This window comes from Tamandua tetradactyla, chromosome 2 (genome assembly GCF_023851605.1).
Source record: "Tamandua tetradactyla isolate mTamTet1 chromosome 2, mTamTet1.pri, whole genome shotgun sequence".
NCBI lineage: Eukaryota > Metazoa > Chordata > Mammalia > Pilosa > Myrmecophagidae > Tamandua > Tamandua tetradactyla.
Window position 1 is genome coordinate 173981672 of NC_135328.1, and position 23513 is coordinate 174005184.

The 23513-nt window shown below is 41.2% G+C and overlaps 1 protein-coding gene across 12 annotated transcripts in view; it reads left to right on the forward strand.

Annotated features, from left to right (window-relative positions):
* Window positions 1-23513, forward strand: part of LOC143674264 (BEN domain-containing protein 5) — a 1810590-nt gene that overhangs the window by 1423240 nt on the left and 363837 nt on the right. The gene's annotated exons all lie outside the window — the stretch shown is intronic.

Genomic DNA, 23513 nt, shown 5'->3' on the forward strand with positions numbered 1-23513 from the left:
AACTTACATCTGTGTAGCACTTGGGATTTTGTAAAATGTTTTGGTGACAGGAGGCTCTCTCAGATATCATTCAGCCTTCTTCCAGGTGCCAGTGGAAGGGAGGGGCCCTTGGAAGGCAAGAGGATGGAGGAGAGGGACCTTGATACTTTGCTCTGCACCAACCCAGGAAACTGAAGAACTGAAGTGATTCCCCTAAGTTCACTCAAAGTAAACTAGCTATAAACTACACTTCTGCTCTATACTACTCTTCCCAGAAGGTCATGTGGTTCACTCCCTCGTCATTAAGATCTCTATTCCAGAGAGACTTTTGCTGAGCCCCAAACCAAAAAATTAGTTCCTTTGACAATACATTCCCTTACCCTACTGTTTTATTTTGCAAGCTGCCAGAATGTGATATACCAGAACTGGAATAGTTCCCTTTTTTGAAAAAGGGAATTTACTAAGTTACACATTTATAGTTCTAAGCCCATAAAAATGTCCAAACTAAGGCATTCAAGGAAAAATACCTTAGTTCAAGGAAGGTCGATGGGTCAGGAACTCCTCTGTCAGAGGAGTAGTCATGTGGCTCGCATCTGCTTGTCCCTTGCTCCTGGGCTCTGTGCTTTCAGCTTTTGCTCCTGTGGGGGCTCCTCACTTTGCTTCTCTGGGGCTGGCTTTCATCTCTTGGCTTCCCCTGGCTCTCTCCAGGTTCTGGCTTGCTTAACATCTCATCATGACATCTGCTGGCCTCCAAGCATCTCCAAACATCCGTGTCTCTGTTCTCCAAGTGTGGGCTTCTGTGTCAGCTCTGCTCTGAAGTTTCTGTCAGCTCTGTTGTTTCTCACCAAAACGTTTCCTCTTTTAAAGGATGCAGTAGAGTAATCAAGATGTGGAATGGGTAGAGTCACATCTCCATCTAATCAAAGATCAAACCCACAATTGGGTGTGTCACATCTCTATGAAGATCATCTAATCAAAAGTTTCCAACCTACAGTATTGAATTAGGATTAAAAGAAATGGCTGCTCCCACAAGATTGGATCAGGATTAAAACATGGATTTTCTGGGGTACATAATACTTTCAAACTAGCTTACCTACTCTGCTTCATCTTACTTCATAGCTCTTATCACTACCTGACATTGTGTATCCATTTTTTGTTTGTCTTCCCCTATAGGATTATAAATTTCATGAAGGCAGGGACTTTGTCTTATTCAGGGAGAATACCTAGAACAATACTTGACACATAGTAAGCCCTCAAAAAACATCTGTTGGATGAATGAAAGAATGCTTTGAATATCCCTTTTCACTCATCTTTACACAATTGTAAAGTGATTTTTTTAAGATAAATTCCCAAAAGTAAAATGACTAGATGCCCAAAGTTATTCACTGATTAACTCAGTGACTGGCACACAACAGATGTTTGATTAATATCTGCTAAATGATGAAACTAGTTAATTTTTCTTGAACTGCACCAACTTAAATGACTCCAGATTTAAATTATGCCAATATTTAATTGAGCAGATAAACCATTTGTTCATTCATTTATTTACTTATCAAACATTAGCTGCAATATGGATACAAAATCCAGAAGGAAATAGTCCCTGAACTTCCAGAAGCCCTCACTATAATGGGGAAAGACAGACAGGTTGATCAACAATTGGGAACTAAGCGAAGGGCTCCTTTTCTCTCACAGTGAGCCCAACTACCTGGGTTTATTTCTGGCCTGGCCTGTGCCACTTATAGTATGTGTAACCTTGGCAATTTTCATGGCCTCTATGGACTTTTGTCCTCATCTATAAAAGAGAGAATTGTAACACCTATTTCATCAGACCATGGAGAAGAATAATTATTAATGCAGTAAAAACACTTACCATACTGCCTGGCATGTTGCAAGAGTTCTGTAAATGTTAGTTAATGTTATTACTATCCCTGTTTTTCAAAAATGACTGAGTCCTCAAAATGTTCAACTGTTTGTCAAAGGTGAGTAGTAGAGATGGGATTTGAGCCCAGCTGTCCTAACCCCACACTCACACATTCCCCATATTGTCAATCTGCCTATATCGTTCAGATTCCTTTTCCTATAGATATGACACTCTCCTGGACTTGGGATTTGGGACTAAGCCTTGGGTAGGCCAAGCAACCTGGGCTTTTGGGTCTCCTAGTGCCAACCAACCCTTACCTCCTCCTCTTGCCCTTCACACTATGCTGACAAACCCCAAACAGCAAACCCACAAGTTAATAATTTTAGGAAAAAAGTGTCTTTTGATAATTAAGCCAGTGGAATTTAGAAATCAACAGAACAGTACATTTTCCCAGCAGAGCCAAGAAATTAATTAGGAGCAATTTGCTGTCAGAAACAATTTCCATAATTTTAGGTTAAAAAAAAAGCAGAAAATCATTTTTTGTGGGTGTTTATTTTCTTTGCCTGTTTTCCATTCTGAACTGATTTAACTCCTGGAAAGACAAATCCTTCCAAATGCCTCATTTTCTGTTCCTCAGACTCTTCCCCTGAGAGATGTTCCTGCCTCTCTCTCTGGTTATATTCAAGGGTGAGGAAGATTGTATCAGATAGAAGCCTTTTTGGTCCTCTCACCCATCCCATATTGCACAACTTGTCTTTTTCCATGGGGTGAACATGAAATGTGCACATTCCTCTCTCAAGAGTGGAAAAAAAGATTGTGATGCTCATGGAAAGGAGTTTGAGAGCATAGGAATAGAGGTCATGGTACAGTAAGTGAAGGTCCCAGTGGGCCACCAGGCAGACAAACCTGTTCTATAGAGGCACTACAGCATAGTGACAAATGCAAAGACTCTGAACTCTGAAGCCAAACTGCCTGGGATCACATTTTAACCCTACCGCTTACAAATTACCTGATCTCAGACAAGTTCTTAAATTTCTGTGTGACTCAGTTTCCCTCTAAAGTAGTTATGAGATCTCACTGAACACATATGCCAAACAGAAAGACCATAATGCCTGCCATATATCAAGTGTTCATGACTGTTTCCCATGATGGTGATGATTTGGGGTGTTATGTCCAAGATTCCAAAAAGAAAGGTCTGAGCTGTCACCAGGTCTACCTTGGACTTGAACATTCTGGTTCCAAACTCACAATTGCCAACACTACAGAGTTTTTCTGTCCCAACACCCATTTTGGTAGGCATCGTAATAAAAAGCAGTGGTTGTGAGGCATCACAAAAAAATGTTAATAACAACAGTGAAAATACTAAGTTTTGCAAATGATTTACTCTCAGATAGAGCACATTTAAAGTTACCTTTATAATAATGTCAAGAATCACTCAAAAACAAGAGAATGGAATTAAAACCAGAGTTTGGAAATGAATTATGAATGGTAGCTTAGAAATACCTATGGTACAACTTCTTGTGAGCAATCATTACTATTGCAGTTAGTAGTTCTAGTAATTATGAGTTATTATCATGCACTTTTCCATGAATTTTCTTTTTTTACTTTGTCTGAATCTGAGTGTATCAGTCAGTGTACAATCAGGATAAAGGAACTACTCAAATATATAGAACAAAGAGGATTCAATGCAGGGAACTGGTACCATTTGGGAAGCCAAACAGAGAATGGTGAATGAACCCAGAGATTAACAACCAGAAGATACTGCTACCCCTAGACCTAAAGATCAAAGGAAGGACAGGTGTTTCTGGATCCTAGGAGCTAGGGTAACCTGACAAAATCTTGAACCATGGCAACTTGTCCAGCAGGAGCTGGAGCCATGGAGGAAACTAAGCCACTGTCAGAGACCCCTCCTTGGGAGAGGAAGGTGGGATACCCTGGTTTCCTTCTTCCACCAGTCTCCTATCTCCAGCCAATATCACCCATTGTCTAAAGCCATCTGAAAGTTGTTTAACTCTGGGAGTCTAGGAAATGCAGCCTGTGGGAATAAACCCTCTGCTATATAGTATAGAGCAGAGAAAATGCAAGGAATAGGCTGAACAGTAAGTAGGTCCAAAACCAGGAAAGCATTCCATACCAGTGGCCATAATTCACAAAGGATATCATTAAGAGAAAAAAAGAGAGTTAAGAGGCCAGGGCATAAGGAAAAGGGCATGTACTTAGGCATCAGACAGCCATCCTGGGTTTGAAGCCCAGTTTCAGCACTTATTAGCAATAAGACCTCCCTGTTGGCCCCCAGCCTCTTTGCACCTTTGTGGGCCCATTTATAAATGGGGATACCAACTACATTAGGTCTGTTTCATACTCTACGATTTAGTTTCCCAGCTGCTAAGACAAATGCCACACAATGGGTGAGTTTAAACAACAGGAATTTATTGGTTTTTTGCTTCCTCCCAGGGTAGATAACTTCTGGCTGACTGGCAATCCTTGGGGCTTCTTGGCTTTTCCCTATTACATGGTATTTCCTTTCCTTTCTATTCTGTATTCTGTTGACTTCCAGATTTTTGCTTCCCTGTGGCTTTTCTCTGTGGTCTTCTCTATAAGGCCTTCAGTAACAAAATTAAGACCCATCCTAATTTAGTTGACCACACCTAACTAAAAATAACATCTTCAAAGGATTCTATATACAATGGGTTCAGATCCAAGAATGGATCAAATGTAAGAACATGTTTTCTTTCTGGGGTACACAATTCAACCTACCACACCCACTTTATGGAAAATTGCCCAGCTGTCATGATTCTGTGCAGCTAATACTGTCTAATACTGCCTGAGAGTGCTTATCCAACAAGGAACCAGGCAGAACAGCATTCCTCTTCACAATGGTTACTCAAGAAATGTTTGTTACCTTGAACTGAAGTTGATAACTGCCTGATGCAACTATCAAGAGGCAGGATATCGAGCCAGACAATCTAAGAGCTAAGGAGTTGAGAGCAGAGTGGAGGGTGACAGACAGTATGAAAGAATAAGACCAGAGCTTTCAGTCCAGTGGGGTTTTAGGACCTTTCAGCAGCATGGTGCAGGAGATGTTGGCTGTGTTTAAAGGTCTATGGCCTGGGAGGCTGGGTAGAGCTAGGATTATAAAAGCCAATATACACAAAGTGCTTGGCTTGCTTTTTGATGCTCAATAAAAAATTAATTTTCTTCTTACCTCTTAAATTTGCTTCAACATATATTTAATTAAGCACTTCAGTTATACCAAGAACTTTGCTAAACACTATGGATGCAGATAAAATCTAATAAAGAAAAATTACATAAAAACAGTAAACTAAACTTCACCTACAATAGCTTTACTATCAAATAAAAGTGCAGTAATATCCTGTGGAGACAATAAATGAAAAGAGATTAATTCTGCCTGAAGAAATCAAGGCAGGTTTCAGAGCAAAGGTAAGATTTGACCTAGGCCTTGAAGAACAAGCAAGATTGATAGATCTTCTATCCCTGGGAACAGCATTTAGAAAGGCCTGGAGATGAGAGAGTATAGAACCTATTTGGGCAAATAATTGCCCGCTGGCAAGTATTCCGGTGAGGCTAGAGTTAGGGGAATGGGGATGAGAGGAGAAAGGTGGAATGTTAGAGTAGAAGGTGAGGGTGAGAAAGACACTGGGATTGGGTCCTTGAGGGCCTCCTATTAACCGGAAAAACTCACTGTGGTGTCTTTTAGGGTTCAGAAGGTTGAATTCAAACAGGCAATGTGTTGGCAGCAAGTCATGAAAACATTTAATTCAAAGGAACAAGACAAAGCTTGAGTTGTAAATTGTTCTTCTTCTCCCTAGGTCTCCACAAGCTAGGGAGATTTATAACTTCTAAGTTTTCAGTCTCCTCTGGCTTAATGTCTTCTTTCTTAGGCTATGACACTATTTCTGGAGATTTCTTAACCAGTTCATCTGATCTTTAGACTCTGAAGTCTCACTGAATAAAGCTCATGTCTCCTATCACAAACCTGCTTTGGGTTGGATTTTGGGTGCAAGGAGTTAGAATAATAGACTAAGATTGGATCCCAGATCTATGATTTGCTAATATGGGCTTGTGCTCTCACCCCAAATACCAGCTTCAGTACTTCATAGTGATGCTATATGGCTTTTACAGTGCTATGCAACTCAGCAAACTCTTTCGCACACTTTATCTTGCTTTTTTTTTTTTATCTTGTTTTGAGAAGATAAATGCAATTTTCATCAGCCCCATTTTACAGAATAAGAGATTATGGCATATGATAATAGCTAAGGCTGGCCTGTAATCCTGGTGTTCTAAAGGAATCTAAAAAGGGTTCAAATGTACAGAGAGTGGTTGTCCAAGGAATGTCAGAAGAGAGGAGCTAATTTCCTGGGCTTTGGGAGGAAGTTGTTCCTTGAAGTCCAAAGCTTGAATGTAGTAAAGAGGTCTGTCATAAAAGAGAGTTTTTGTCAAGTTGAATTGTGGGCAATTGTTGGAGAAGGAAGAAAGCCTCTGAGACCCAGAACAGAGGTTCTGAACGGAGTTGAGGGCAAGCCACAGAGTCCAGAGGCAAGGAGGAAGCTCCTCTAGTCTCCACCCCTCTGAGCCTTCCTGCACTGGGATTCCTGCTTGAGCACCTCCAGCATCTCTCTTTTACCCATGAGACCTATCTGTGCATTTAGTTGTATAGTCTAAAGACTTTTCCATATTTATTTCTTGGACACACTGAGCTTTTCACTGGCACATACATAGATGCCACATCTATTCACTTTGCCACATCTATGCCTTTGCTTGTGCCATTTCATCTGCCAACATATTTGTTCTTTCCCCTTGGATCCTGCTTGTTCCCTTTTTTATGCTATTATTCATTCTGTCAATAAGTCAAAAAAGTGTCTACTCTTTGCCAGACACTGTTCTAGGTACTGGGAATATAATAGGGAACAACATAAAATAGTCTCTGCCCTTATGGTAGAAGAGAGCATTAAAACAATTACACAAATGTATTATGACAAACCACGAGGATGGTGAAGAAAACATAAACAATGAAATGAGATATTTCAGCAGAAGGTCTTAGATAGGCTGGGACATCAAAGAAAGCGTTTCTGAGGAAAGATACTTAAGTCAAACCCTGAGGGAGGATTCTGATTCCTCTTAGGCCAGTTCAGGGACCAGATCTCCTATCAAGTGACTTCAGAGGCAGGTTGAGGTAATGGAAGTTGCAACCCCAGTGAGAAGGCGGGCTGCACTAAAATGGGAAATCTTCCTTCCCTCCTGGCCTCTGCAGCAATTCTCAAAATAGGAAGTGAAAGGAATTGTGTTTGTGTTCAAAGCTGAAATTATTCCTGCTTTCCTCCTCCCTCTATGATCTGCCTGCCCACATGTTTCTCGCCATATTTCAGGATTTATGTTTAGTGTCATGAGGTCCCTAACGTGAGCATCTCCATGTGCCAAGCAGGTGATGGCCACTTGATGTACACTTTCACCTTAAATTCTTACATTTATGTGCTGAAGTCAGTATTACAGTTTTAATTTTACTAATGGGGAAACTGAGGCTCAGTGATTTGCCAGGTTTATGTAAGTAGTAGCTGGCAAAGCTGAGATTCCAGGGCAGCAAGTCACACTTACTGGTCCAAGCACTATTTTCTAGAACATACAGAGCAGATCTGCTTCCTCTTTCCCAGTAGCCATCAGAACCCTTCTCCAGGCCAAGTTCCCCAGCCTTTAGCTTTTCTCCTAAGAATGGCAGGTCCAGAGTGTTTTCCTCCCCAGTTGTCCTCCTCCCACTGAGTTTGTGTCTCATCACTTTGGGGAACAAATCTGGGCATGTTACTCCTCCAAGTAGATTTCTCCCACAATTCCCACTGACCACTGAGTACAGGCCAATACCTCACCATGGCTATTAAGACCCCATATGATCCATGTTTGTGCCTCCAGTTTTATGTTTTAACATTTATTCAACTACCACCTCCTCCTCTACCTCTCCCTCAAACGCTCTACACTCTCAACCCTTTTGGGTCTTTCAATCTCTTACCTTTAGTTGTCTTAATGTGTCCATCCCTATGTCTAAAACAGTCTTCAAGTAACTGACTTCTACTTATGGAAATTTAAATCATCCTGTGGGAAGCCCACCGCATGGGCTATGGTGAATGTTCTTCCTTCATGTTCAAGCATGCCCTTTCTTCTTCCTGTGAGCTCTGGGTCCCAGAGCTTGGCATGCAGGACTGTGATTCTTGTCTTTTATCTGTCTCCCCAACTGTAAGTTCCTTTAAAACAGAAAACAGGTTTGGCTTTCCTTTCATTGTATTCCCAGTGCCTGACATATATTCAATGTTCAGTGAAAACAGAAAGGGCAGAAGGATGAAGGGAGTACAGAAGAGAGGGAGGAAAAGAGGAACAGAGAAAATGAGGGACAGAGATGGAGGGAGGGAGAAGAGGAATTCAAAGAAACATATGGTCCTTGGAATTCTCACAGTCTTGTTGACACATCTTAGGAGAAGGCAACTAACTACCCAAATGGTTCACGAGGCATGCTCACACGCATAAACACAGAGCCCTTACGTGGAGTCACATTGTCCTGTCTTCCCTCTTCTCTCAAATAATTGTCACAACAGTTATGAGAAGCAGATATTTCCATTAAATAGGCACTGAAACTGAAGTATGGCAATGGTGTTTTGATTCAAAGATGAAATAAACAGACTTGATATTCAAAGTATTGATCACTCACTCATTAGAATATTCATTCATGCATCATACATGCTTTGGTGCTGCATCTATTCCATGGTTTGTACTGGGCACTAGGAAATAGAGGAATCAGACTTGGCTCTTGCCTTAGAGAAAGTCCAAAGGAAAAAAAGAAGTAAAGAAATACAATACCATAGTCATGCCTAGTAGAAAAGTATTCTAGGTGCTGGGGGTGCACAAAGGAGCAGTAAGCTCTGCCTAGAGCAAAAGACATTGGAGCTGGGCACTGAGGGAAAGCCAGGTCTCGTCGGACTGACAGGAAAGAGAAAGGGCATTCCTAGCAAGGCCTCTGAAATACGCTTTAGGGAATAGAGAAAGAGGAGAGAATCAGGAAAGGTGAGAGTCAGGGACCTGAAGTTTTGAATCACTGGAGTCCTCAGCCTGGGCCCCTGCTCACCCTTACCCTGGTGCTGGCTTCTAGCCCATCTCAGAATATACACTGGTCTCTAGGTAAGACTGGCTTACTTAGAAAGGGAGTTTGGTTAATTATTTAGAGTTACGTTCTAGCCTACTGAGCAGGGTCAGACATAACACAGGGAACCAGAGGTGATCGACAATGATGGGAAAGCAAAATTGCTTCTTACGATTTGTTTCCTGACTGAGCCTATTGAAAAATGCACTAGCAGAAAGAAGGAGAACTCTGCTCTATTAATGAATAACAAACAGTGAATAGGTAGATATATTCAGAAGCTAAGCCTTTGCCCTCCAGAATCTTAGAATGTCTATTGCCGAAAGAGCTAGTACACACAATAAGGGCATTTTTCTCTCTCTCAGATCATCCTGATGTGTTTTGGTGCAGTATAGCGGAATGAAAAAACCCTGGGCTGGAGCCTTGAGATCTAGGATTGCACCCTACCTTTGCCACTGACCCTACCTAAACTTGGTCTGGTCAGCTCTGACAACAGCAAGGAAATTTGGACACTAAAAGGGCAAAATGTGATCAAAGGCTGTGTTAATTGAAGTCCAATTAAAAGAACAAGGAGGTTGATGGTTCTTGTGTACTCTTTTTTCGGTTAAAAGTCCCCAGTAAACCACCATTCGTTTCAGAGCCTTGAACTTTTAATTGGTATGCTTTTTAAGGAAGTGCTCAGGGCCCAGAATCACTGCACACTTCAGAAGAACCCGAGGATGGAGTAGATAAAATTCAAGGAAGGGACCTGCTCCTCATCTCCACATAACTTCTTATATCAGTTTTCCCACCTGCAAACTAGGAACAAAAATTATACCTACTTCACAAGCTGTTAGAAAGATTAAATGAGATAATCAGTCTACGAGCACACGGCACAGTGAAGAGGTACAGAATGGTTATATATGGCTTCCTTGGAGGATAAAAGCTGAATATAGACATAATTGAAGAACCTCTTGTCTAAAGAATGAGGTTACTGTCAGCTTTCTTAGATGGCGAGATCCCCTTCACTGAATGTGTGTGAGCAGAAACAGGATAATTTATTAGCAAGAATACTTCAAACAGAATTGAAATGCCATTGGTGGAAAGACTGAAGCCTATTAAAGAGGCTTATGGGGAGCTCAGAATCCCAGGTTTCTATAAATCAGAGTACTTCCCCTTCTGGAGCTTATTTTTCCTCTAGTGTCAAATGAGGGCAATGAACTAGAAGATTTCTAAGGGCTTTTGTAAGTCAAACATTTCCTAGCTCACGTTTCACATCTTTCACCAGGTGTACTACTGTACTTCCCAAATTGGCCTCTCTACCTTCAATTGCTACCTCATCCTCCCCAAATTCATTCCCGAAATCCATCCCCAAGTCTGTGCTGCAGCTAGAGAGACCTTCTTGGAATACACTTCTGACCACTCCATGCCTCTGCTTAACACTCTCCACAGCCCCTGATATTGTCCTCAGGATAAAACCTTACTGTACCCATCCTTTCTCAGAGAAAGGCTACTTTAGACAGGTGTTCATGGACCTTCAGTATCTGACCCAGAGCCCCCTTCCATCACTTATATACCATGTAAGCAACATTTCAGCCACAATGTATTACTGGTTATTCCCAATACACAAGTTCTTTCACACCCCCGTACATTCATTGTCCTATTTCTTTTTCCTAGAATGTTCCTTCTCACCTTTACTGTCTCCACATCCTTCAAAATCCATCTCAAGGATTGCCACAGACATGAACCCCTCACTGACCACTGATGTCGTTTTAGGAGTCTGCTTTATGCCCTATCCCACCCTGCCCCAGCAACCTGTATCAACCTCTTTCACACAGCAGAGGAGTTGTCTTCCCTCACTATCTCATGAAGCTTGAAAGCAAAGACAAACATTCAACTGTGGGACTTGCCCAATGTGCATTCTCAGTACCCATCTCCTGACTGAATGAAAGTGTTTTCGTGTTGTAAGCTTGCTTCCTCACTCCAGGATGTGAAAAGCAATGACTTTGTGAGTTTTCCTGTATTTTTTTTTTTTTCTGCGTAGGGAGGCACCAGGAATTAAACCCGGGTTTCCGGCATGGCAGGTGAGAGAGAATTCTGCCTGGTGAGCCATCGTGGCCCGCCTTCTGGTTGACTTTTTTTGGGGGGTGCACAGTCCGGGAATCAAACCCAGGTCTCCAGCATAAAAGGCACGCACTCTACTACTGAACCACCTGTGCACCCTCACTGCTTGACTTTTTAAATTATTTTTTCATTATAAAATTAACACTTGTTCAATCAAGAAAATGTAGGAAAAATAGAGGGGAGAAATCCTTGAGACTACTACCATTGTCATATTGACATATTTCCATCCAGACCTTTTGTTATGGATATTTTTAAGGAGTTGTTGAGCACCTATCTCATTTCGTTTCCTACTTTTTTAACAGTAGAGTATAAGAATTTTCCATATTAATATGTAATTCCCCATTATCTATTTTTTTTTTTTGCATGGGTAGGTACCGGGAATCAAACCCGGCTCTCCATGGCAGGTGAGTGCTCTGCCTGCTGAGCCACTGTGTCCCACCCATAATCATTATTTTTAATGGTCAGGTAATAGTCCATCAAATAAATGTCTAATAACTTATTTATCCATTTCCTGTTAAGATTTAAGTTAATATTTCTTTATCATTAAAAAGAAAAATTCCATGACCGGCATCTTTTCTCCATAGTTAAGACTATTCCTTGGGATCAGTGCCCCAGTTGAGTATATTTTGTGAAAACCAGGGCCCTGATTTGACATCTGCCTGTGTTTTCTTCCCAGACTCTTTCAGACCGAAAAAACAAAACTGACATCATTGCCCTGAGTGTCACTTAGCTCACTGTTTCATGTATAGCTCTTGATTAAGACAATGTGCCCCTTTTCAAAATGTGGCCATAAATATTTGCCTTCAGTGAAGTAGATGCCAAGGAGATAGCATTGATTATAAATTACAGTCTTTGTAATTAACCAATTTGCACAGCTGAAAGATGGAACTGATGAAATCATTTGCTTCTGAAGGAGGAGAGTGGCCGTTCCAAATTTCTCTCTCAGATGTGAATTTGGCTAAATCCTGGGAACATTCCTGGTGTCTGCAGACCATCAGGTGCTTGAGAAGTTGCCCAAAAGCTCTAAACAGAACAGGAATGTCTCAGTGTTTTGCCTGCTAACCACACAGTCTCCACCACCTACCCAAACTGGACCTGCATCTCCCATGTGCCTCTACTGGCATACATAAGCACACACTGGAAATGGTTATGAGCTGGGATTGGGTCTGGGAGCTGCACTCTGTTTTAGGGAGTTGGGGAAGGCCCAAGCAGCACTAAGCTAGGCTTCCTGACCTGCAGATATTGTGGGAACTGGCTCTAAACAGGTGGTGGCAGCAGAGAGCCAGCCTTTAAGGTCAACTGGGATTTTTAGTGGCCCGCAGCTGATGGGGGAGCCCAAGCTCATCAGTAAGAGAAAGGGGAGAATTTGATCCAGATATGTGCACAAATGGAATGGGGGGTCAAGGTACCCACAGGGTAGAGATGAATCCTAATTTTACTAAGAAGTTTTTTACTTAGGCAGCATGCTTTAGTTTATAGAGAAATATTAAATTATTTTATTGACTCCTCTTTATAATCATACACATATGATGAATTGTGAAACTGAAGTTAATGGACATTAAATAACTTTCCTAAGTTCACACAGCTCTACGTGACAAAACTGGTTATACATCAGGTTTTCCTGACTCCATGGAGTGACTGGCAAATGTTAAATTCTTTAGACTCATTCTCTTACTTAATTCTGGGGGCAGGTCATCCAAATGCCCTTTTAAAGTGGGCAATCTTTGTTTTCCTAAACTTAGAATACTGCCCCTGGTGATCAGGGGCCCCTATTGTCAGGAAACAGCCTCTCTCAAAATGTTGGGGGGTGTTAGGGAGCATATTAGTCTTTGGCTCCCATAAAGTACTTGGCAAACATCTCTCCAATCTCATTTTATTTCCTAATGCTGCAACTTTTCCTTCCTGTACTCAGACTGTTCTCAAGTATTTATAATTCCTGCAGCTGACCAAGTTCTCTCTCACTTCCAGGCTTTTGCACATGTTGGTCCCTTGGCCTTGAATGCCTTCCCCCACACTTGTTAGTCTGTTCCTGTTCATCCTCACCATCTCTGAGAGAATTCCCTAAGCCCTTCATTTCCCCAAATAGATGTAGGCACATCTGTACAGCCACAGCATTTTGCACAAACCACCATCATAGCATGTACCACATTATGTTATGATGTCTTTTTCTTTCACTGAATTGTGACCCCTTTACTGACAGAACCATGCCTTATTAATCTCTCTGTTGAGCACAAAGTTGATGTGCAAATATTTGTTGAATTTATGCTAGTATTAATGAGGAAGCTTCTTCCATAGTGCACAAGTTCATAGATGCCAGAGGTATCATGATTATTGATTATAGGGACCAGCTCCCATTATTGACTAGGAAATGAGTGTTGACTCCTGAACTTTGGGGTTACAGGCTAGCAAGAGAGATCATATTTATGTTATCTTTTCGGAACCACAATAGTTTCGTGCCTGGGTGGCCATCTAGTTAAAAGGTACATATACCTCCAATTAAAACTCATGCAGTAGAAACACTTAATCCTTATCTCATTCCTACAAATGCCTAAATATAAAGTCCAGACCCCTCCACAGTTCTGTTTGAGCTCCTTTGTAGATTGACTTGGCAGAATAAAATTTGGTCATTCAGCCTCAAAGGCATGGTCTCAGATTTGATCAAGGCACTTCAGAACTTATCTATCAATTCGAAAAGTGAGAAATATTTCAAAGGTTGCTTCCATTGCTCAACTGCTGTACAATATCCCCCTGCCCCACCCAAACACTACTAACCTGACATTTAACTGTAACTCCACATAGCAAGTTCCATAAATCAACAGTACACATATACCCCTCCCCACCCCCGACTTTCCACATATGCACACTCACACACATATGCAAACTGCAGCTCTTCAGCAAGTGGTCAGAATATGTTCATGTTTTATTTAGTTTGAGCACCTAATGCTATAACAAAGGCAATGAAATATATTAATTAGATTAAAGATGTTTTAGGGAACTAGCATTTACCTTCAGAAAAAGAGAGCATATCTGACTCTGAGCCAAGGTAATAGCAACAGGCAGATAAATAACAGCTAATAACATTAGAGTTGTAAATAGAACAGATTTGAACTCTTAACCCACCCATCTCTTTGATTTCTAAATCCATACAGTGAAGAACAAGATGATTTTTATTCATTTTTTCCTTTATTTGATCTGGCTGGATATTTAGTATATAGTCTTTATCAAGTAAATATTACCAATTGCATCATTTACATCCACCTATTATGTTCTGGGCCCTGTGTAGATACGGACGGTATGAGAAGGGATTTATTATTATCTCAATTCTTGAGGAATTAAATAAAATTTCTTTTTCTCCAAAGTCCCATCTGGTAAGAATTATTATTTCCATTATTATAGATGAGGAAACTGAGGCTGAGGAGGGTGAAGTGATTTACAAGTGGTTGGGCACAGATTCAGAGTCACTTTTGTCTGAATCCAACTGAAGTTCTTTTCAATATGCCACTTTGCTCCACAAATGGCTATTATTACCATTACCTTGGTAATTAACTCACCCTTGTTGACTCTCTGGGATTCAACTCACAGTCTTGTTTAACAGTGAAGGAAAGGAAAAGAAAAATGTGATTGAACAGAATGTTAAGCACTTTGCATGACTGTTTGAGAATCACCAGCAAAATTCATTTAAGTGATTAGCACCTACACCCCCAACAAAAGTAGCCAGAAAGCAGAATTCAGTGATGAAGAAATCATACAGGTAGCTCTTGGATATCCAGATCAGCAAGCATATGGCATCAGGAACGTCTGGACTCTTTTTTTTTTTTTTTTAATTTTATTGATAAAAACAAACAATATACAAACACAAACATTCTTAACATATGAAAATTCCATACTTGGTGTGCAATCAGTGGCTCACAATATCATCACACAGTTATATATTCATCACCATGATTATTTCTTAGAGCATTTGCATCACTTCAGAAAAAGAAATTAAAAGAAAAATGAAGAAACTCATACATACCATACCCCTCACCCCTCCCTCTCATTGACCACTAGTGTTTCCCTCTACCAATGTATTTTAACATTTATAAGGTCTGGACTCCTGACTGGGGTTCAAGAGAAAATTAAAGAGGTCCCAAGGATCAGGTTGGTAGGGAACTGGGGGACAATTGGTCTCTGGCCAAAACTAATAGATAGAAATATCTCTGGAGGTATTGCCGAGATAATATTATAATAGTATTCAGCAAGGGAATGAAAATAATCCAATCTCATCTGAGTCAACTCTCCCTGGCTACTCCCTGAGATAAATACATTCACAAAGGAGGAGAAGTTCGATATTACTACCTGGGAGTAATAAATCCCAATGCAGAACTCCATGAGCTGAACTAAAATAAGGGTTCTCTTATTCTAAGCTAGTGAGGCTGAAATGGTATTAAAACAAAACAGCTCCTAAGTCCTCCTCTATTTTCTCCAGTGTCCTAGCCTGAATCTTTGTTTCAAGAAAAAGCTAATCCAAAGCTTCCCCATCAGACAGAGGAAAAGAAGCAAAGAAGTCCACACAAGGACAGGTTGTAACTCTAGAACCTGGATATGCCTCACTCAGTTCTGCTCCATTTATTCTTTTTCACCAAGGTTCCAAGGGATAAAAATAAACAAAATCAGACCCACGAGAAACAAAGCAAAAACCCTATCCTCAACTGGAGCCTTGGGTCCAAGCCCTAATGCCAAAAACATGGTAGCCAGGCTGTGAATATGGTGAAGAATAAATGAGATGATACGATGGATCATCAAGCCCAGGGTCTCTGTAGATGGCATCAACCTTCTCCTTAGGGCTTAGAATCTCTTTTCTCTTCTCTTAAACCCCGGTCAAAAATTCATACCTCTCTGATTCTATGTGCTTGCAAATATGGGCATTTAAGAACTACCTGCTTGATTCCCCCATCATTGAGCTCTGCTCATTAGTTGAGTTTTGTTTGTTTTGTTTCTCCCAGTTCATCTCCCAAGCCTCCTTATGTTTCTCTCTAATATAATCTGACACTGTCTCTTCTCTACAAATCTAAATCTTTTTTCCCTCAGCAGACATTACTTTCTTCTGGAAATGTTTTTTGACACATTCCCTTCTCCTTCCTACTCTGCCATGAGGTTGGGTTAGGTGCCTTCTCTTTGCTTTTGCAGCCCCCTCAGCTTCCCTCTCTCACAGCACTTACAACCCCATATTATTTTTTTAAGTTTCACTAATATTTCTTTCCAAGAAATGAAATCTTTAAAGGCATAGAATGTATCTGATTCACCTCTATTTCCCAATGTCTAGCCCAGAATCTGGCACAGAGCAGGCTCTAAGTAGTAGTCAATGAAGTAATAAATTAAGAAATTAGTGAATATGTCTAGTTCAGTACAATGTTATCAAGGAGGGTTTTATAAAAAGGAATATCTGACCCAGAGCCCTTATTGTTAATTAAGATCAACTTGCTCACCTACCTCTCCTGTTCTTCATGACCAGTAGCTACCAAAACTGCTATTTATTCTAAAATCACACCCCACCTCTCCCCCATGCGCCATGTACATTCCCAGTGCTAAGACATTAGCTATTCTCTTAACTTCAGCTTTATAGATTTTTCTGCGTTACTCTCAGCCCTGCGAACTCTCTTGGCCTGACTTATCTCCCAGGATATTCTGTCCATTTTTATGCTCCCAAAGGCAGTTCCCTACTTATAAGGTCCCAACCATGCAAGGTCACCCAGCTCTCTCAGCTTCAGGCAGTAGTCTCCCTCACCTTCTTTGGCTATGCCATTTTGGCTTCCTAACAGACCTTCCTGAGTTTGCTTTTCTGCTGGAGCATCCAAATTATTACCCATAATTATCCAATCCCTGTGCAACACCTTTCTGAATAGTTCCTTATCTTTTATCTCAGACCTTCTTGTTGTCTGCCTACTGGGATTTCATCAGAGATGGTCATACCCTATTCACTGCTGGATCAACCCCTCAAGCAGGATACTCTAATATCAAATCCTACCCATTCCCTGACCACCATATCTGGTATAATATATTGTACTCTTCCTAGATAAGCCCCACATGGTATTCTAGTAGAGAAGGCTGAAATTCAGCCAGACACCAGAGAGGAGAGGATGGGACTGAGTAAAAAAGACACAGTTAACTTGGAACCTGAGATCCCAGAGCAGAACCCAAAGAAGAGGTGGATTTAAGAAAAAAAAAAAAAAGGTAGAGTGAAATTACATCTTTTTCAAGAGCAGGAAGTACTAGACCAGATTTTCCATTTAGTTTGAGAGAAGACTAGAATGGCGGAGGGAGGATCAGATCTCTTAGTCTCTGAATGCCAGACCAGAATATTTGTAGTTGATACAATTAGAAATAGGAAGCCACTGTTGATGCATGAACAAAGCTATCCAGGAACATGGGGAAAATATCAGACTTCGATTCAGAAGACCTGCATCTGAGGTCCTGGCTTTATTACTAGTAGTCTATGTGGCTGTGAACAACTCTTTTCCTTAATCCTCTCCAGAAAAAGTATGCGCAATATTGAATAGTCTTAGAAGTCTCTCCAAGCTGTCAGACTCCATGGCACAGTTTTGACCTGAAGAACCTGAGTTTTCCTCCATCTAACATCCACCCACTCCTACCCTCAATCTGTTGAGGATCAGAGCTCAGGAATATCACCTATTATATCCCATCTGTTGGCAACACAGCTAGAGAGTTGAATGTTCCTGCCACATGTGCTATTGTTTATTCTTGATGCTTTCCAGAGAGCTGGGAGAAGAAGAGAAGGAGAGAGGGAGAGAGGCCTCCTTACAGAATAAGTACTGTTGTCTCACTCCATGCATAGGGACTGGGCCCAAACACAGCAATCAGTATGTGGGAAAACTTGGATTCTTTTACCAACTAGCATCCTCCAAAGGTCAAATTGCATACTTGAAATTTAAAAGAGAAAGAAGTAAATGGAACCAGCAGCACTGAACTTGTTGCATCAAATGGGTGATCATGAAAAGATGACATCTTGGCTCTTTGTGTTAGTCAGTATAGACTGGACTAGGCTGTTAGAACAGATAAACTCCAAAATCTCAATAGCTTTTCACAGTAAAGTTCATTTACTTGTTGAACATTAACAAATTTTACCAAACTGAAATTTGAGATAAAATAACAATAGCTTCAGTTTATGGAGAACCTATTAGGTACCCAGGACTCTTCTAGATACTTTACATAAATTATCCTCTTTTTACACATGAGGAAATTGAGGTTCAGAGAGGTAAAGTGACTTGACTAAAGCCACATAGCTAACAAATAGTAGAATTGGGAGTTAAACGTAAGGCTACCTAGTAGGATATTTTCCTTATTCCACCTCTCAAAGGGAGCCCTTAAGAATGGACCCCTTGCCTCACCCACATCATTCAGGCACATCTTTCAAGGAAGAGGATGAAGAAAATAAGTCATCTGGCAAATGGCCCATGGGCTGTTTTCTCACAGAGATGATATGCATGGTCCTTACAGTCATTGTAAGGTCATTGCTGGCAATGGAATATCTTCTGTGCATGATCCTGTAATGTGTACTTGTCTCCCTAGATCATAAATATCTTAAGCACGGGGGCCATGTGGACCAATGGCCAGCATCAAGGCTAGCAGAGTGCTCAGAGAATGCTTCTTTGTTAATTGGTTAGACTATGAGCAGTGAAGGATAAACTCATCCATTCATTGATAGAATTTTGAGGAGTCTTCTAGTGAGTGATTGCGATCAGATCATAAAATCCTTAAAGGAAAAGTCAGTCGCTCTACAGCTCCTTATATTTCCATCATTTAACACAATAATGGGCATAGAATAGCTATTGCTAACCCCCTCAATCACTGAGATGTGGACCCTGTTCCTCAGGTACCCAGAATAAAGCTGGAGAAATAGGTAGGAAGTGAATTTGAGAATATTTGCAAAGAAAAAACCAAAGGACTAATTGAGAAACAAGATATTTGAGGTAAGTAAGAAAATATGTAAAAGAGGTATAAGGATACCTATCTTCAGAAATTACTTCAGACTCCTGGAAGCGATAAGGGAATATAAGCAGAGAGTGTGTAACTGATGTTTCCCCAGACCACACCAGCCTGTGGGCATAAATAGGATCCCAATTACAATAAATCATCTGTGATTTGCTGGCTCGTGTCTCTCCCTGCTAGTGTAAGACTCCAAACCCCTTCAAAGAATCACTCAGTTGCTTCTGGCAGTCCCCAAGTGACATGGCAGGTAAATTCACAAAGATTGCTCTCTGTTGCTTTTTTCTTGCTCAGCCCCTCCCATGAGTCTTCCGGCTTCCTGTACTTGAGAGTGCCTTACCCTAGGCAGAGCTCTCAGTGTCTGCCAGAAGAAATCCAATGACTCTACCAAGAGTATTGCCTGCTTATGATGTCAAGCTGCCTGGATAAGAAATACTGTAGCAGCCAAACCCATACTCTTTTCGATCTAGAAATGCGAAAAATGTTCTTCTCTCCCATTCTAGTCACAGCTCTGCCTGTGTCCGCTGTGTAAAAGCTCCTCGCTGCAGTCCCTGTCTTGTGAGGTTCCCACTTAGGTCCATAGGGTTAAGCCAGGAAACCAATCTCAACCCCAACAATCCTTCACAGTTTAGGCTAAAAGCTTGAACCCTTCCTCTAAAAGATAGATATAACGACCTCTATTTCTCTGGAGCCATCTGTCTACACATTGGTTTGGATATGTTCTCTAAATGCATTTGTTGAGCTCCTGCTGTGCTCCAGACATTGTAAAAAGGTCCTCATTTAGTCTTCACCTCAGCCCCGTGGTTTAGGCATCATTGCCCCACTTCTACAGGTGCAGGAAGGGAAATTGCCTAACCCAAGGTCCACTAGCTCTGGCACACTCACTCTGGTCTGTTTTGTCCTAACTCGATAGCCAAGGCCTCTTAGTGGGAACTTATGCTGTGTTACCAGCCTTATCATTCACGCTCCTTTTTCCTTCCATGCTTTGCCTATTAGATCTGACACACAGCCATCATTCAAGTTGTAATCTCAGCCACTCTGAGCAAGATTTGATTTCTCCTTTCCCCTGGTCCACATGTAGGTTTTGGCCTCCTTTCCCTTGAGATTTTGCCTCAAGAGTGACCTTTACATTTGGCCTATGGCCCTGAAAGTCAGATCTGCCAGCCCCTTATATACTGTCTGACCTTAGAAAGTTTCTCAACATCTCTGAGCCTCAGTTTAAGTTGATGGAAAGCAGGATGATAGTACCTACCTTAGAGTTTTATTGTAGGAAATAAATGGGACAAAATATTTAAGGACCTTAAGAAGATACCTGACACATAGTAAATGTGCAGGAAACAAAGTGCTTAAAAGATCTAATGTTTTTTTGAAAGCTTATCACATGCTCTTCTAAGTTCTTTTGGGGTTTACCTCATTTAATCCTCATAACAATTATCATTCTATTTTATAGATGAAGAAACTGATAGCAAAATAGGTTAAAAGAACTTAGCCAGGGCCTCAGACATAGGAAGTGGCAAATCTCAAATGTGAACTATGAACTAATATTTGATGACTGAGCAGCATGAAGCAGACCCTCTGTAAATGAGGTTTTTGGGCTACTCTTGTCAAATGAATAGGTAAATAAATGCATTTTCCGTCTCTTCTCTTTGTACTATTACCTCAGGCATCAGTCTCTGCCCCAAGATTTGCCCACTATTTTCTCAGCCTCCAGAGAGGTTCCAGAGAAGGCTAAAAAGATGTACTTTCTTCCATCCTCAACAACGCACCATATTACAACTTTCCTTGGTAGGACAAAGCCCTACTATGAACAGCTCAGACCCTGGCTGGGTTCCTTGGCCAAGAGCAATGCATGGAGAGATCCTTTTAGAAAGCAGGGATTGTCAAGAGCACTCCTGCTGAGCCAGGGCCTCTGGCCAAGCAATTCCCCCTGCCCCTCTGATATGCAGATGTGCACAAGAATCCTGCACATCTGCAAGGGGAACATCCAAAAGCTGTGACTTGACAGGAAAGAAGGAAAATGTGAATGTGAACTATGGAAGAATGATTGCAGTGGAGAAGGGCAGATCACAACTAGAGCAGTCACCCAATGCAGATGGGGGTTGGAGAGAAAACACTACCCACCACAACTTCTACCTTTCACAGGGAGGTTTGTGCAATTTCAAAAGTTTGAACACTATTGGCTCATCCAAAATATCTACCTAAAGATGGCCAATCTCTTGAGCCCTGTGGGAGTTTTGCTCTATCTAACTTACATCACCTCAGCCTTTTATAAGTAAGAAAAAAGAAGCATAGCCATAGAGACAAAGAAGAGAACCCTGGAATAAGACTCAGACACCTTTTCTCAAATATATTCATGTAACTGACATACTTGGAACACTCATACTTGTGCCAGGAATAAGATGATAGAGATGAATCACACACAGGCTGGTCCCTCAAGAAAGTGCCACAGTTAAATAGGCCGATAGAAAAAAAAAGGGTGGGGGGACAATATACAGGAAATGTAGAGCAAGCAGGAAGCTTTCTGGGGATATGAGATAGAGAGAGTATGTCAAGGAATTCTTCCTGGAGAAGATGACATCTAAGTGAATCTTTAAGACAAGTGTCAGCTGGCCAGGTGAAGAGTTTATTCTATACTATCATAGCTGAGGCACTCATATTCTTGAGCATATAAGAGGAGATACTCACTCAAGCACACACACTCATGCATTCTAAGGCAGGTGCCATGCAGGTGGAAATAGTCCATATGATATCTTTCTCTGTTCCTCTTTTTGTCCTGTGCTGTCATCTTCATGTGGAAATGGGCACAGCACAGGAGGTATGCTCAGGCCTCTGAGAGTCCAGGGATTTGATTTCCAAGGTTATAAAGAAAGGTGTGTAGTAAGTGTATATATAGGCATCCAAGATGTGAAAGATGTGATTATTTGTAGAATTTAATCTCAAACATACAGAAAATTGCCAGTGGCATTTTCTGTTTCTGAAAAGCCTTGGTGAACTTCCTCACAATTAGCAACTTTGCCTCCATTACTTTAAATTTTCTTTTTCCCTTCCTGAACGGACATTGGGAGCCAGAGAAGAAAGGGATTTACCAGGACATCTTCAAACAAACCTTGTCTCATTGTGTCTACCAAGCTTATCTCTCTAGAGCTCGGTGTTGTGTCAACAGAATAGTTGGTTTATGATTGGAGAGGATGGGGTTTAGCCCAGGGAAAAGGAAGACTTGGTGGAAGGAACAGGATCATTGCCTTCAATCCCTGCAGGAACATCAGAATGCAGAAGAAGGAAGAATTCTGTAAACTGCAGAAGAATTTCCTGTAGGAATATTAGAATGTAGAACCAGAATGCAGAACAAGGGTCAATGTGAAAACACAGGTAGTAGAAAGAGTTCTCAATGTGAGAGGGTATTTCCCCCAGTCAAAACCCACTACTGGGATCAGCAGCTTTGAAAAGTGGTGAGCTCCCTGTTCCTGCTAAAGTGCGAGGGGAACAGACCACTGCTTATTGAATGAAGACAATGTTGTAACAGGACCTCAAACATCAGATAATGTCACATTTAATCTTTTTGTCCTATGCTTTCATCTTCATGTGGAAATGGGCACAGCTCGATATGCTCAGGCCTCTGAGAGTCCAAGGATTTGCATTTCCAAGGTTATAAAGAAAGATGTGTAGTAAGTAAATACATAGGCATCCAAGATGTGAAAGATGTGATTATTTGTAGAACCTAATCTCATACCTCCCCATCCTTGCTGAACTGAATATTGCAAAAATATTCTCATTCGTATTTGGAATAGGTATGTTTCTAAGCAATCACAATTCTGAATACTCATTCCAGCCAGGATATGACCTGAATATTGAATAGAATAAAAATGTATATATTAAATTACTTATTCAAATGCCTATCTGGCAGTTTGGATAGAATTAAGCAACAGTCCAATCTGGCTGTTGTTTTATGCATGGGACATCAAATCTAAAACAGCCCTTAGAGAATATTCTCTCACTCTCAGCACAGAGCCTCATCATTTCCTCCTGTTCACAGATAGGGAAATAGACTGAGAGAGGGGGAACAGAGAGCATAAGAATGAGAGACCTGGGACCAGTAACTACCATTTAGGGGCAAGAAAAGGTAATATTGTCCCTGCTTTGACAGAGGAGCAATTGAGGCTCAGTGTGGTCAAATGATTTGTGCATCTTCAGAGCTGAAAGGTGGCTGCCTGAGTCTGACCTGAGTCAGCGCCTGACTCCCAGAGCACTGGCCTCTGCGCTACTTCACTAGGCCCCTAAATATAGGCCCAGGGAGTATGTTCCTACATTCAAACAAGCTGGAGGCTCTCTAGCATGCATTTTAGCTATGAAACCTTGGGAAGTGATGATATTATCCATGTTCTACAGTTGAGGAAATTCGAATGAGAATATGGACCTACACGGTCCTCTCTACCACACAGCTAGTCC